Raw genomic sequence first — 13,202 nt, 5'->3', positions numbered from 1 at the left:
TTTTAATGACAAGGGAGTAATTTCACTAGTTGAGACCTTCCAGGGCTCCCTATAGGGTGGGAGTAGCAGACCAGTAACCTAAGAATGTGGTATTTGGCTTCGGTAGCTAGTAGGGGCGCAGCAGTGGATAGAACCAAGTCTGAAAAACAACTGAACAACTAAAAGGGGGCAACCCCACATAAAAGAGCCTTGATAAGAGGAAATAGACCGCTTTGGACCTGATGCCATTAGCAGTCATCTACTGTCATTTATCTCTTCCACATAACCCTCCTTCCCCACCAAGAGGCCCAACCCCAAAGTCCTGTTTCCCAAGGAGACCCATCATGGGTGGAATCTTAATAAACACTGATCACTTTTGGAAGAGCAGTGATGGTCCCTTTCCTCCAAAAGAGCTCAGGATGTCTTCTTTGTGTTGGAATATTGATCCTTACACTATTTTTTTGAGTAGGGAAAAGCAAAGATTACTTTTCTTCATTCTACCTAGGGAATCTCAGTGACTTGCCCCAAGTCATGGGAGAGCAATGAGAGAAGAAAGTTGGAACCCGGATGTCCTGAATACCAGAACAGGATTCCTTATTAACCATATTGCAATTCCAGTTCTCCATGACCGACCCTGACTCCCTCCACTTCTGGGAATTCTCTAGGTGGGGGAGGAGTTCTCAGTATAGTCTCTGGCTTTCTATTCTTAAGCCACAAATCCAGATGTCACAGCACCATTGATCTTTGATTAGGGAGAAGGAACCAAAGTCCTGACCCTTGGGAATGTCAGGCCAAGAAAGGAGCTTTACTTTTGTTTGAGGTTTATGTAGAATAAGACCTATGACCAGAATGAAGTAATAAAAGAGGACCTGTTTAAAAGAAAGAAATTTGATTGAAGTGCCAGCAAGATAACATCATACACTAAGAAGCTACACACCAAAGTATGAACTGATCCAAAGTGAACAGAACCAAAAGAACGATATGCTCTGTGACTACAATCATGTAAATGAAAATGTCACTAAAAATCAATGGTCGGGGCAGCTAGATGGCACAGTGGTTAAGGCACTGGCCCTGAATTCAGGAGTACCTGAGTTCAAATCCGGCCTCAGACACTTACTAGCTGTGTGACCTTGGGCAAGTCACTTAACCCCCATTGCCTACAAAACCAAAACCAAAAAAAAAAAAAAACCAAAAAAAACCCAAAACAAAACAAAAAAATCAATGGTCCTAGGGAATGAACAGGTAATGAAACATAATGACTCTGTCTTCACAGAGTTGTGGGAATTTATTTTGATTTGGGGACCCTACCTTTGGGCTGAGATTAGAAAGCCTTAGGCCCTCAGGGTCTCTTCTGTGTGGGAGGTGCTGGTGCCCCTCCCCCTCTGCTTCAGCTGAGCCAAAAAGCCCTGTGGACTGTACAAGACACCAGGTCAGACAGCTGGGGGAGAGAGCCCCAGCTCCCTCCACCCTGAGAGGATCTATCCAAGAGATCCTGGGCTCGTCCAGGCCAGGCTCTGACGTAGCCCACTGTGGTCACAGGCACACAGCAGGGGGCATGGCCCCCTGGAGTCCTGGGTGTGGCATGCAAGGGAGGCTCAAGTGCATCCCCCAGCCACAGCCACAGCTGTCAGATTAGCTTGGTGGGTGTGGCAAGAAGATATATATAGACCTGGGAGTTAGATGGCAGGGGAGGCCGAAGGACAAGATTGAGGGACTGACAAGATTAGAAGAACCGAGAGGGGGCTGAAGAGATTAAGAGAGCAGAAAGGCTGGAGCACTAAGAGATGGGGGAAGGAGAAAAGGCTAAGAGCAAGAAAAGAGAGGCTGGCGGACAAGATTGAGAAAGAGAGACCAACAAGATTAGAAAGGAGAGATTGTACACAGTATCATCAACATTGAATGTTGATCTACTGTGATGGACTATATTCTTCTCACCAATGCAATGGTACAGAAGAGTTCCAGGGAACTCATGATAGAAGAGGATCTCCAAATACAGGAAAAAAAAAAAGAACTGTGGAGTATAGATGCTGAATGAACCATACTACTTCTTTTGTTTTTGGTGCTGATGTTTTTCTATTTTGAGGTTTTTCATCATTGCTCTGATTTTTCTCTTATAGCATGACTAATGCAGAAATATGTTTAATGTTATGTATATATATATAAACCTATGTCAGATTGCCTGCTATCTAGGGGAGAGGCGAGGGAGGGAGAAAAATCTGAAATTGGAAAGCTTGTATAGACAAAAGTTGAGAACTATCTTTACATGTAACGGGGAAAAAATAAAATACTTTATTAATTAAAAAACATTAGTAGGAAAAAAAAGAACAGAGAGGGGGCTGACAAGATTAGAGAGGCTGCGACAGAGGGCAGACTGACGGAGCAGACAGACAGACAGAACAGGAGGCAGCAGAGAGCACAGAAGTGGTCAGCAAAGGGTACAGCTTGGAGAAAGAGAAGATTAAGAGAACAGAAGGCCACGGGAGCACTAGGAGAATGGAAGGAGAGGTTGGTGAGAGAGAAACACAGGGGTTCAGCGGTGGCAGTAAGGAAAGGAAAGTTAGATGCAGGGGGATAGACTAAGTGAAAGGGGATCTGAGTTAGAAGAAAGGGACTGAGCAGTGAAAGTGGAACATACCCTAAGGTAAGAGGCAGGCTGCAAGGGCCCTAATTGTATTAAAAGCAGACAGGTTATATAATTTGCATTTCTTAACCCTTATCTCTTACATTTATTTTTATAAATAAAGCTGCTTTGATTATTTAGTTACGAGGCTTCTTAATCCTTTGTTTATCAATTTGAGGAGTGGAGCAGTGTGGTGGAACTTTTTAAACGGCCCATACTAAATTAATAGCAGTCAGATAGCAAGTCAGTCAAAAATCCCAGATTAAGTACCCCAGTCAATTTAGCCCCACAAATTAGGCAAGCTAGTCAAAATATTTCTTCAGAGCAGAGAGAAACAATCAGGGAAAGATGTTTTATAGATTGTTAGATACAATCACATCATCTTGGGCATTTTTGAGGCAGGAGTAGAATTAAGGAACAACTCTGTTGATTCTCCTCCTACCTGTCTGGCCACACTGTCCAAGGTTTTGTCCTACTCCCTCTTCTCTACTCTTCACTCTCTCCCTTAGTTACCTCATCATCTCCAATGGTTTCAGCTATTATCTCTATGCTATTTTATCTCTAGCTGGAGTCTCCCTCTAGAGTTCCAATTAGGCATCTCTAACTTATTGTTGGACATTTCAAACTGAATATTCCATGGGCATCTCAAACTCAACATATTCAAAACAACTCATTTATCTTTTCCTACAAAACTCATCCTTCTTCTGAACCAATTGTATGTTTGTGGACACAACCCTAACCTCTCTGCTTCGCCCTAGTCCCATTAACAACTGCCTTTTAGACATTTCTAAATGCATGTACAAATAGAATCTCACATTCAGTGTGCCTGAAACTCATTCTCTCCCCCCAACCCCACCCCAGCCAAATCCACCCTTCTTTCTAACTTCCCTTTTCCTGTTGAGGGCATCACCATCCTTTCAGTCAACTAGGTTAGCAATTTCAGAGTCATCCTCAACTCCTCACCCTCACTGAACCACCATATCCATTCAGTTGCCAAGTCTTGCCAACTCTACCACCACAAAATCTTTCAGATCTGTCCTCTTTCTGCAAAAAAACAAAACAACAACCAAAAAAGCAGATCTGGCCTCTTTTCTCCCCTCACATGTCCACCATTCTAGTTCATAGTCATTACTTCTCATCTGGAAGTAATAAGATAATTCTCGCTGCACAAAAATTTCAACTTTACATAAAGAATTCTAAAGAGATCTATATTCCCAAAAAAACCCCAAACCTATGCTAATTTTACTGTACAGTACTGTATTCTCTCTCTCTCTCCATCTTTTTCCCTCCCTCCCTCTTTCTTTCTCTCCCCCCCTCTCCCTCTTTCTCTCTCTTTCCCTTTCTCCCTCTCTCTCCCTCTTTCTCTTCCTTTCTCTCTTCCCCCTCTCTCCCTTCACCCCTCAATCTCTCTCTCTCTCTCTCTCTCTCTCTCTCTCTCTCTCTCTCTCTCTCTCTCTCTCTCTCTCTCTCCCTCTCCCTCTCCCTCTCCCTCTCCCTCTCCCTCTCCCTCTCCCTCTCCCCATTCCTGCCCCTTGCTTGGCCTCCCTCCCAAACCTAAGTAACATAAAAATTCCTTTAAGTAGAGATCCATAGAATGGTCCACTTAAATAAAGTGAGAACTGTCTGTAGTCTCTTAATTGGACTTCCTGCCTCAAGTCTTTCCCCTCTCCAATCCATTCTCCATACAGCTGCTAGAGTGATGTTTCTAAAGCACTTATCTGATTATGTCACTCTCCTACTCCAAAAACTCCAGTAGCCCCCTGTATTATCTAGGATAAAATTCAAAATCCTTGGTTTGACACTTAAATTCCTTCACAATCTGACTTAAGTTTTCCAAACATTTCATGTTACTCCCTTTCATGAGTTCTACATTCCAGCCAGTCTGCTTTTTCTCATACCCGACATTCCCCCTCTCATCTGTGTCCTTTGCACTGCTGTCCCCTAGGTCTAGAATGCACTCCCTTCTCACCTCTGCCCCTTAGAGTCCATAGTTTCCTTCCAAGCTCAGCTCAGGTACCGCTTCCTCACTGGAGAATCCTCATACAAGGCCCTTCCATATTCTGCCATACTCCTTGCCCCAGGTACTGGGGTTTCTCAGCCCATTCCACAAAACTGTAAATATTTTGTATTTACTTATAAGATATTCAAGCAATAGCTGGATAATCATTTGTCAGGAAAGTTAGAGTTATTTGAGGGTATGGATTATACTCCGGCTGCTGAAGTCCCTTCAAATTCTAAAATTGAATAATTCCGTGAGCCAGGGGCAGCTAGGTGGCGCAGTGGATAGAGCACCGGCCCTGGAGTCAGGAGTACCTGAGTTCAAATTCAGCCTCAGACACTTAACATTTACTAGCTGTGTGACCCTGGGCAAGTCACTTAACCCCAATTACCTCACTTAAATTTTTTTTAATTTAAAAAATAATAAAAAAAAAACAATTTCATGAGCCAGATGATACTACTGATGTTTGGGGGTGGGGAGGGGGAGAGTGTTCACAGCTGGCTAACCTGGAGAATGTGGATTAAATGTTGTCAGAGCTGTAAACTTTGACATTTGGGATACTATGCCCTGTACTACCAGCATGCTTGAGAAGAGGTGCTGTCAAGGCCACAGCTATAGTGCTGATCTTGTGACAAACACATTTTAGTGTCCTTTAGGCCTGAATGCATAGAGGACAGCTTTCAACACAGCCCAAAGCACAAGAATTCCCCAGGGACACGGTGACCTGAGACACACATGCAAGAACAGCACTACCCTGAAACAACAGACTGCCGCCCCCCCAATATCTTTCTCTGGCAGAGATTTCTTCTGAATCTCCCTCTGTCCCCGCTTTTTCCAGTTGGCTGTACAACTATAGCATAATGGGGGGCAGCTAGATGCCATAGTGGATAGAGCACCGATCCTGGAGTCAGGAGTACCTGAGTTCAAATCTGGCTTCAGACACTTAACACTTACTGGCTGTGTGACCCTGGGCAAGTCACTTAACCCCAATTGTCTCACAAAAAAACAAACAAACAAAAAAACAACTATAGCATAATGGGCCAACCTATAACAACTACCGGTCCAGATATTCTTCTTCTTCTTGATTTTTTTCTATGGTCTAGGGCACAATCTCCAGTAGAAGAGAGATCAGTACACCCATTAGGGCTATTTGCAGTAGCTGCTACCTTACTGAATGCTGCCTTGTGTATCCTGCTTCCCTCATTGCGGTAACAGATGTAAACCTGGAGTGAGGTTTCTAGTCAGATACCTCTCCTTGGGTCTGGTCTATTCAACATCTTTATCAATTTAATTAAATATTTATTAAGTGTCCACAGGGCATCTTGCTAGATGCCGCAGTTACAAAGATTTTTTTTAATCACACTGTTCCTGGGGGCAGCTAGGTGGCACAATGGATAAAACACCAGCGCTGGATTCAGAAGGACCTGAGTTCAAATCCGACCTCAGACACTTGACACTTACTAGCTGTGTGATCCTGGGCAAGTCACTTAACCCTCATTGCCCCCCCAAAAAAATTTTTAATTTTAATTTTAAAAAATCACACAATTCCTGTTCTCATGTAGATTACAATCCACTAGGGGGAACATGACATGTAAGTGGTTAAATATAATAGCAACATAGAATATGATGGGGGAAGGACAGAGATCTGAAAATCTTAAAGCAGCAGATTCCATGGAGAATCCTGAGAAGCAAGAATGCTGTGAAGAGCTCAGCTTGCCATGTCTCCCCTGTCTGGGACTTAGGGGAAACTTGGTAATTGACTGGCTGCAAGCAAAGTTGAAGAAATGGAAAAGTGAAATAGGTTGAATTTAAAACATTGAAAAATACCTCACTTGCAATGAGAGCAAATCCCCAATGTAGCACTCTCTCTCAATATTTGGGTATAACCTTCACTTTTGGATTCTGGCCTTTTCTTTCTAATTATTTTAAGAGAATCCAGCAAATCAGTTAGCTACGTCTTGGGCTAGACATAGGGCCAGACATGGAAAACTCTTCAGGTTTTTCCCCTTGGTGGGAAAGACCATGGTAATTAAAGATAAATCTTTGCTTTAATATACATACACTTTTTTTTCCCAGGGTAATGGGGGTTAAGTGACTTGCCCAGGGTCACACAACTAGTAAGTGTCTGAGGCTGGGTTTGAACTCAGGTCCTCCTGAATCCAAGGCTGGTGCCTTATCCACTGTGCCACCTAGCTGCCCCCCCCCCAATATACATACACTTTTTTTTTTTTGCAGGGCAATGGGGGTTAAGTGACTTGCCCAAGGTCATACAGCTAGTAACTCTCAAGTGTCTGAGGCTGGATTTGAACTCAGGAACTCCTGAATCCAGGGCCAGTGCTTTATCCCCTGCACCACCTAGCCACCCCCTACATGCACTTTTAAAATGTAAAGTAGAAGCTCACTGTTTCACATAAAATCTTCTTTTGTTATACTTTGTATATTAATGAGTGTATTGGTTGAATATTATTAAATTCATAACTTTAAAACTTTTTAAAAGAGAAATCTTTTCTCTGATAAACCTTTTTTTGTCTTAATACCAGAAAACAAGTGGACAGCTGAGTGCTACACACCTGAGCACAGCCACACCTGGTCATAGCTTTCTTTAAATGTAGGGGAAACTACAGAACCCTTGGGAAACAAACACAAATCAAAAGGACTTGGACTGAACTAACTCTTGTAGCCAAGCAGAATACACAGTGGGTAATGTTGAGAAGGGCTGAAAGACTTTTGTTCAGAAGTGTATACAGAACCACAAAGTTGAAAAGGGAATCAAGCACAAGACTAGACCTAATCTAAATGGACTCTGGCCCAAAGAGCAGTCAGATTCCAGGATTCTCTTATACAAGTGACCATTTGCAAACTGCCAAGTACAAAGGCATCATCTAAGGAAAGGATACACTGATGAAATACTTGGAAAACTCCAAGAAGTAAGTCACTAAGACAAAAATGATCTTCACTGGCATTAAGAAGAAAGGAGAAGGGGGCGGCTAGGTGGCACAGTGGATAAAGCACCGGCCCTGGATTCAGGAGTACCTGAGTTCAAATCCGGCCCCAGACACTTGACACTTACTAGGTGTGTGACCCTGGGCAAGTCACTTAACCCCAATTGCCTCACCAAAATAAAAGAAGAAGAAAGGAGAAAGGGTAGATTTAAATAGCATATCTCAAGAAAGCTACCAATGAGTAATCATTGTCTGCAGTCATTTGTTTCATAAATAAGATTTGCTAATAATAAGATTTCCCCACCCCTTTTTAATGTACAATAACTCTACCCTATTTGAATTAGTTTCATCTACCATAGAACTTTTCATGAATGACTGTTTTAAATTAGGGGTTAGGTTGTCATTTAGTTGTTTACAGTCATATCTGACTCTTCGTGACTCCATTTAGGGTTTGCCATTTCCTTCTCTAGTTCATTTGAGGGATGAGGAACTGAGACAAGCAGGATTAAATGACTTGCCCAGGATCACACAGCTAGTAAGTGTGTAAGGTAACATTTGAACTCAGGTCTTCCTGACTCTAGGCCCAACACCCTATCTCCTGTGCTACCTAGCTGCCCTTAAGTATTAGATAGGCTTATGTTTAAATGAATATGATTATGTTTTCTGTATTTGAGTCATAATTCTGGCCACCACTACATTATCACATTTTTCTTGTTCTTTTAAATGATCTGATTAGGCTTGACAGTCAATTGAGCTGGTCAAATTCAACTTTCTTTTTCTTTTAACAAAGTCAATCCTATCCACCTCAACATGCTGGAATGTTTGGGGTTTTTTTTAGATTTAATCTAGCTTCATTAATTTATTAAATAATAGTGAAAACCTAATTATAATTGTATAAGACTTTAACCTGTGGCATGTCTTGGAAAAAAGAATGCTCACTAGCGTGGAAAATCCATTTGGTTAACCATTGTGCTTCAGGCCATCCAAAGGCAAGGGCTGAAACTGGTCCACTGAAAGAAAAGCAGGCATTTCCAGCTTAAATTCTTTAATTTTCTGTATAGTAAGCAGCCTAATTACAATGATTTGGTTAAAACATTGCATTTCCATTATTGAGGGATATTTTGTGGTTTTATTGCATAACAACCCTTGAATAAAGAATATCATAGCATACTTTATAGTGCTGATTAATTTTTGAATATCAAATGCTTAACATATCCTGGGCTGTTAAGGTACACAAATGAGCCCAGCTACATATTGACCTTCTGTCAAGTTGTTATGCTAAATTGTAAATCTATGGGGGGGGGGTGCAGCTGGGTGGCACAGTGGATAGAGCACCAGCCCTGGAGTTAGGAGTACCTGAGTTCAAATCTGGCCTCAGACACTTGACACTTAACTAGCTGTGTGACCCTGGGCAAGTCACTTAACCCTCATTGCCCCACAAAACAAAACAAAACAAAACAAAACAAAAATCTATTGAATTTAAAAGTTGCTGACATCTTATGTAGAATAGAGCACTTTACAAATAGTATCTCATCTGATCTTCACAACTAACCTAGATTATCCCTCTTTTCCCCCTTATTTATTTATGTTTTTTTTTAGTGAGGCAATTGGGGTTAAGTGACTTGCCCAGGGTCACACAGCTAGTAAATATTAAGTGTCTGAGGCTGGATTTGAACTCAGATCCTCCTGACTCCAGGGCTGGTACTCTATCCACTGAGCCACCTAGCTGCCCCTCCCCCTTATTATTTATTCCCTTTTTACAGATGATGAAACTGAGGCAAATGGAGGTTAAGTCACTTGCCCAAGATTTTAAAGCTACAAAGTATCTGAGGCTGGATTGAACTCAGGTCTTCATAATTTCAGGTCTAGTGCTCCATGCACTATGTCACCACCTTTATGGGAATATAGTTTACTAACTCACTTAGAGGGTTAAGACATAAAGCTGTATCGTCAGCATGAATTTGTGATGATGTGACTCTATGGCTTAATTCAACACCTCAACACTCATGGATATTGATTTTAAGAGGAAACAAACAGAAATCCTCCCATTGAGATTACTCTCCCTAGGAAAACCCAGGTCCATGTAAGTCCTGGCTAGACCAGCAGTCTTCTCTTTCACTGTAGCACTGGACCCAGAAGGCTCTAGAGGAGAGTGAGGCTAAGTCATGGTTCTCTTCGAGAAGGAAGGACAAACAACAAGAAGCTCTCTGGCAAATGGTTTGGGGAACTGCTTTCAGAGGTTTTCTGTTATCTTTAATCAGAGCTTTGACTTTTAGCCCTCTATGTCTTCTGCTTTTAGAACAGTAGCATGCTAGAAAAGCTGACATGTTGAAGAGAGGTTAGACTTATTTTGCTTATTCCCAGAGGACAAAACTAAGACCAGCAGATAGAAGCTACCAAAAGGCAGATTTAGGCTCAGTGGAAGGAAGAACCATTGTGAGGTACATTGGAAAGAATGCTGGATTAGAATCCTGGCTTTGCTACTTGTTACTGTGTGACCTTGGTGGAGTCCTTAAAGCTTCTTTGGGCCTTGGATTCCTTGTATGTAAAAATGAGAGGGACTGATCCTGAATCTTGGCTCAGATACTACCTTCTATCTGAGACCTTTCTTAATCTCCTGTCTTCCCCTCCAAATCATCCTTTATCTATCTTCTAAATAAGTATATGTGTCCAGAGTACTGATTGATCTAGAACAGCTCTTTCATTTTACAGATGGGGAAACTGAACCCTAACAGGGCGGAGACTCTCCTCAAATCTCACAAATTTCAGCAGCAGAAGCAGTTACTCAAACTGAAGTTCTCTGGCTCCAGGCTCAGAGCTATTTTCACTGCTTCACAGAGTCCCCCAAGGAAGCCTGAGATTCAGAAAAGGGGTCACTGTGGATAAAAGCAATGAGGAAAGACTTCCTTGAGAAAAGGGGAATATAATTAAACAATTAATGTCATTGTGGTAGGCACTGAGGGCATAAGGACCACTGCATTTCAATGTGGGATGAAGCAAGAAAATAGCTGTAGACTTGGAGTAAATGGGGGATGGGAGGAGGAATTCCTCTCACTCAATCAAGCAACAAACAAACATTTATTCAGTCCCTATATGTCCTAAACACTATACTATGGGCTGGGGATACAAAGACCAAACCAAAGCTGGTCCTGACCTCAGGGAGGCTTATATTCTATTGGTTTGAGATGGTGGGATGGAACAACATGAACCTACAAATAAATAAAAATGAAACATGTACAAAGTAACTTCAACTAGGGGTGGAATTATTAACAAGGAAGACCCCAAAAAGCTTTTAAAATTTAAGTTCTATTTATTGATATTTACTGTTTTAGACATTAAAACTAATAAAAACTTAAAATACAGTGTTTATGAATTCATTTTAAAATAACAATTCTATTACAGGGTAACATAAATAACATATTTTTATGAAAAATAACTATATTTTCCAGAACAAATTTACTACGAAGAGTGGTATTATTTTAAAGATTTTTGTAAATCTCTAATGTCTACGAACAGAAGACAGCTATATTCTATCTACTTCTGCATTTAATGTGTTGTTATATGGTGTTTTGGTTGAAGCATAAGAAATCTAGCCTCTTATAGACATGTAGTTGAAAAAGGGAGGAGTTATTTTAATAAGCAAAAAACATATTAATATTATTTTGTAAAGGGTCTGGGGACTCCAAGAGGTCCTCTGACCACACTTTGAAAACCACTGTCAGTTAACTACTCTCAGCAATGCAATGATCCAGGACAATCCCAAGGAACTAATAAGGAAGCTTACTATACACCTCCATAGAAAGAACTGATAAAAAGAACACTTGTGGATTGTGTATATATATATATATATAAATTTGGAACTCTAAATCTTATGAAAATTAATGTTGAAAACTACCCTTACATTAACTGGAAAAAATAAAATAAGTGTTTGTTGCTAAAAAAACCAACAACAACAACAAAAACACTGTCAGAATGTAAGCTCCAGAACCAAGAGAACATTGTGCACAGAGACAGCAATATTGTTTGATGAAGAACTGTGACTGACTTGCCTATTCTCAACAATACAATGATCCAAGATAATCCCAAAGGACTACTGAGGAAACATACTATCCACCTCCAAAGAAAGAACTGATATGGATGGAACAGACTGGAGCATGCTATTTTCTACTTTCTTTCATTTTTTTTCTTTTAATCAAATTTTCTTGTACAAAAGGACAAATATGGTAATGTTTTATATAATCAAAAAAGAAAAAAAAAACAAAGTAAGGTCTGTGAGTGCAGGAACTGGATTTTGTTTGGGGTTTTTTGGCCTTTCTTTGTATCCCCAATGTTTAATGACAGGGCCAGACATATGATAAACAATAAATGTTTGTTGACTGATTATTTGATTGGCTCTCATAATAACTGCCCTATTTATTTGCACCTAAGAACTAGACAATTGCTACAAATCAGGACTCTAATTGTTTTGTTGATTGTCCAGACTTAAGAAAGAGTTACTAATGCATAATGAACTTAAAAGTATTTCTGATCATCCCCTCCCACTTGTAAAACATTTAGTAACACACCCCTGGATCTGGATTGTTCCATAAACATTGTTTTGGAAGGGGTGTGATGGAAGCTCAGGCAATGAAATCATCACTAGACCGGTGACAGGCTAAATGTAACAACAATAACAACAACTGGCATTTCTATAGCTCTTTAAGATTTACAAAGTGCTTTACAAAAGTCATTATCTCATTTGAACCTCACAAAACCCTTCTCCTGTAGATACTTGCAGGTACGGTTATCCCCAATTTACAGAAAAGAGACTGAAGCTGAAGTTTGTTGATTTGACCAAGGTCACATAGCTGATAAAAGTCTTAATAGAATATTTGAACCTAGAGCTCCCTGGTTTTAGAAAACCCTATCTTTCTCTGTATCTTCCTAGCTCCTGAAATAATACTTATCAAAATAATGTGGCAGTGGGGAAGGGAGCAGAGAGGGTAGACTTCACAAGCCTCTCCTGCCCACAGTTTCTTCTGACCCGTTAGGAAGTTTATATATAAACTGCTCTTTCCTGGATCTTCCTGTGTTGACTGAAGCTTCAGTTACCAGGGCATATCCTCTTCTTGATCCGGAGTGGCTCTTCAAGGGTGAATTTCATGGGTTCTCCAATGGTCCTCAAACTGATTATCCAGGGCCAAGCTGGGCTCCTGCCTAAGGGAGGTTCTCAGCCACCCCTGGGAGAAAAAGGAGTTGAAAGCAGTTTCAGCTACCCCAACATTTCCAGTCTGAGGAAAAGTGAGAAAGCTATATTAAAACTTTCCTTAGTCTTGTATGGAGCAAACTGCCTCAGTTTACCCAAATAACTTGAGGAGACCACCAAGTCAAGCAGAGACAGATTTATTACATTCCCGTAGGAATGGGCAAGTTCAATGCATGAACCGCGCCAGCCAATACATTCCTTAACCTTATATAGGAATGCTGGTCAGAGGGGAAGTCCCCACACACACTAGGTCGAGCTCACAATCTAACATCCAATCCTGTCTCACCCAGGGTGCGTGTTCAGCTCGTGATCAATGTATGGAGACATGCATATGTGTTCCAGGAGCAAGGGGAAAAAGGGGAGGGGGAACAAGGTCAAACCAAAGGAAGAGGAAACAGGGGAGTGACAGTCAGATGT

This window comes from Dromiciops gliroides, chromosome 4 (genome assembly GCF_019393635.1).
Source record: "Dromiciops gliroides isolate mDroGli1 chromosome 4, mDroGli1.pri, whole genome shotgun sequence".
Lineage (NCBI taxonomy): Eukaryota > Metazoa > Chordata > Mammalia > Microbiotheria > Microbiotheriidae > Dromiciops > Dromiciops gliroides.
This window is presented reverse-complemented; position numbering follows the sequence as displayed.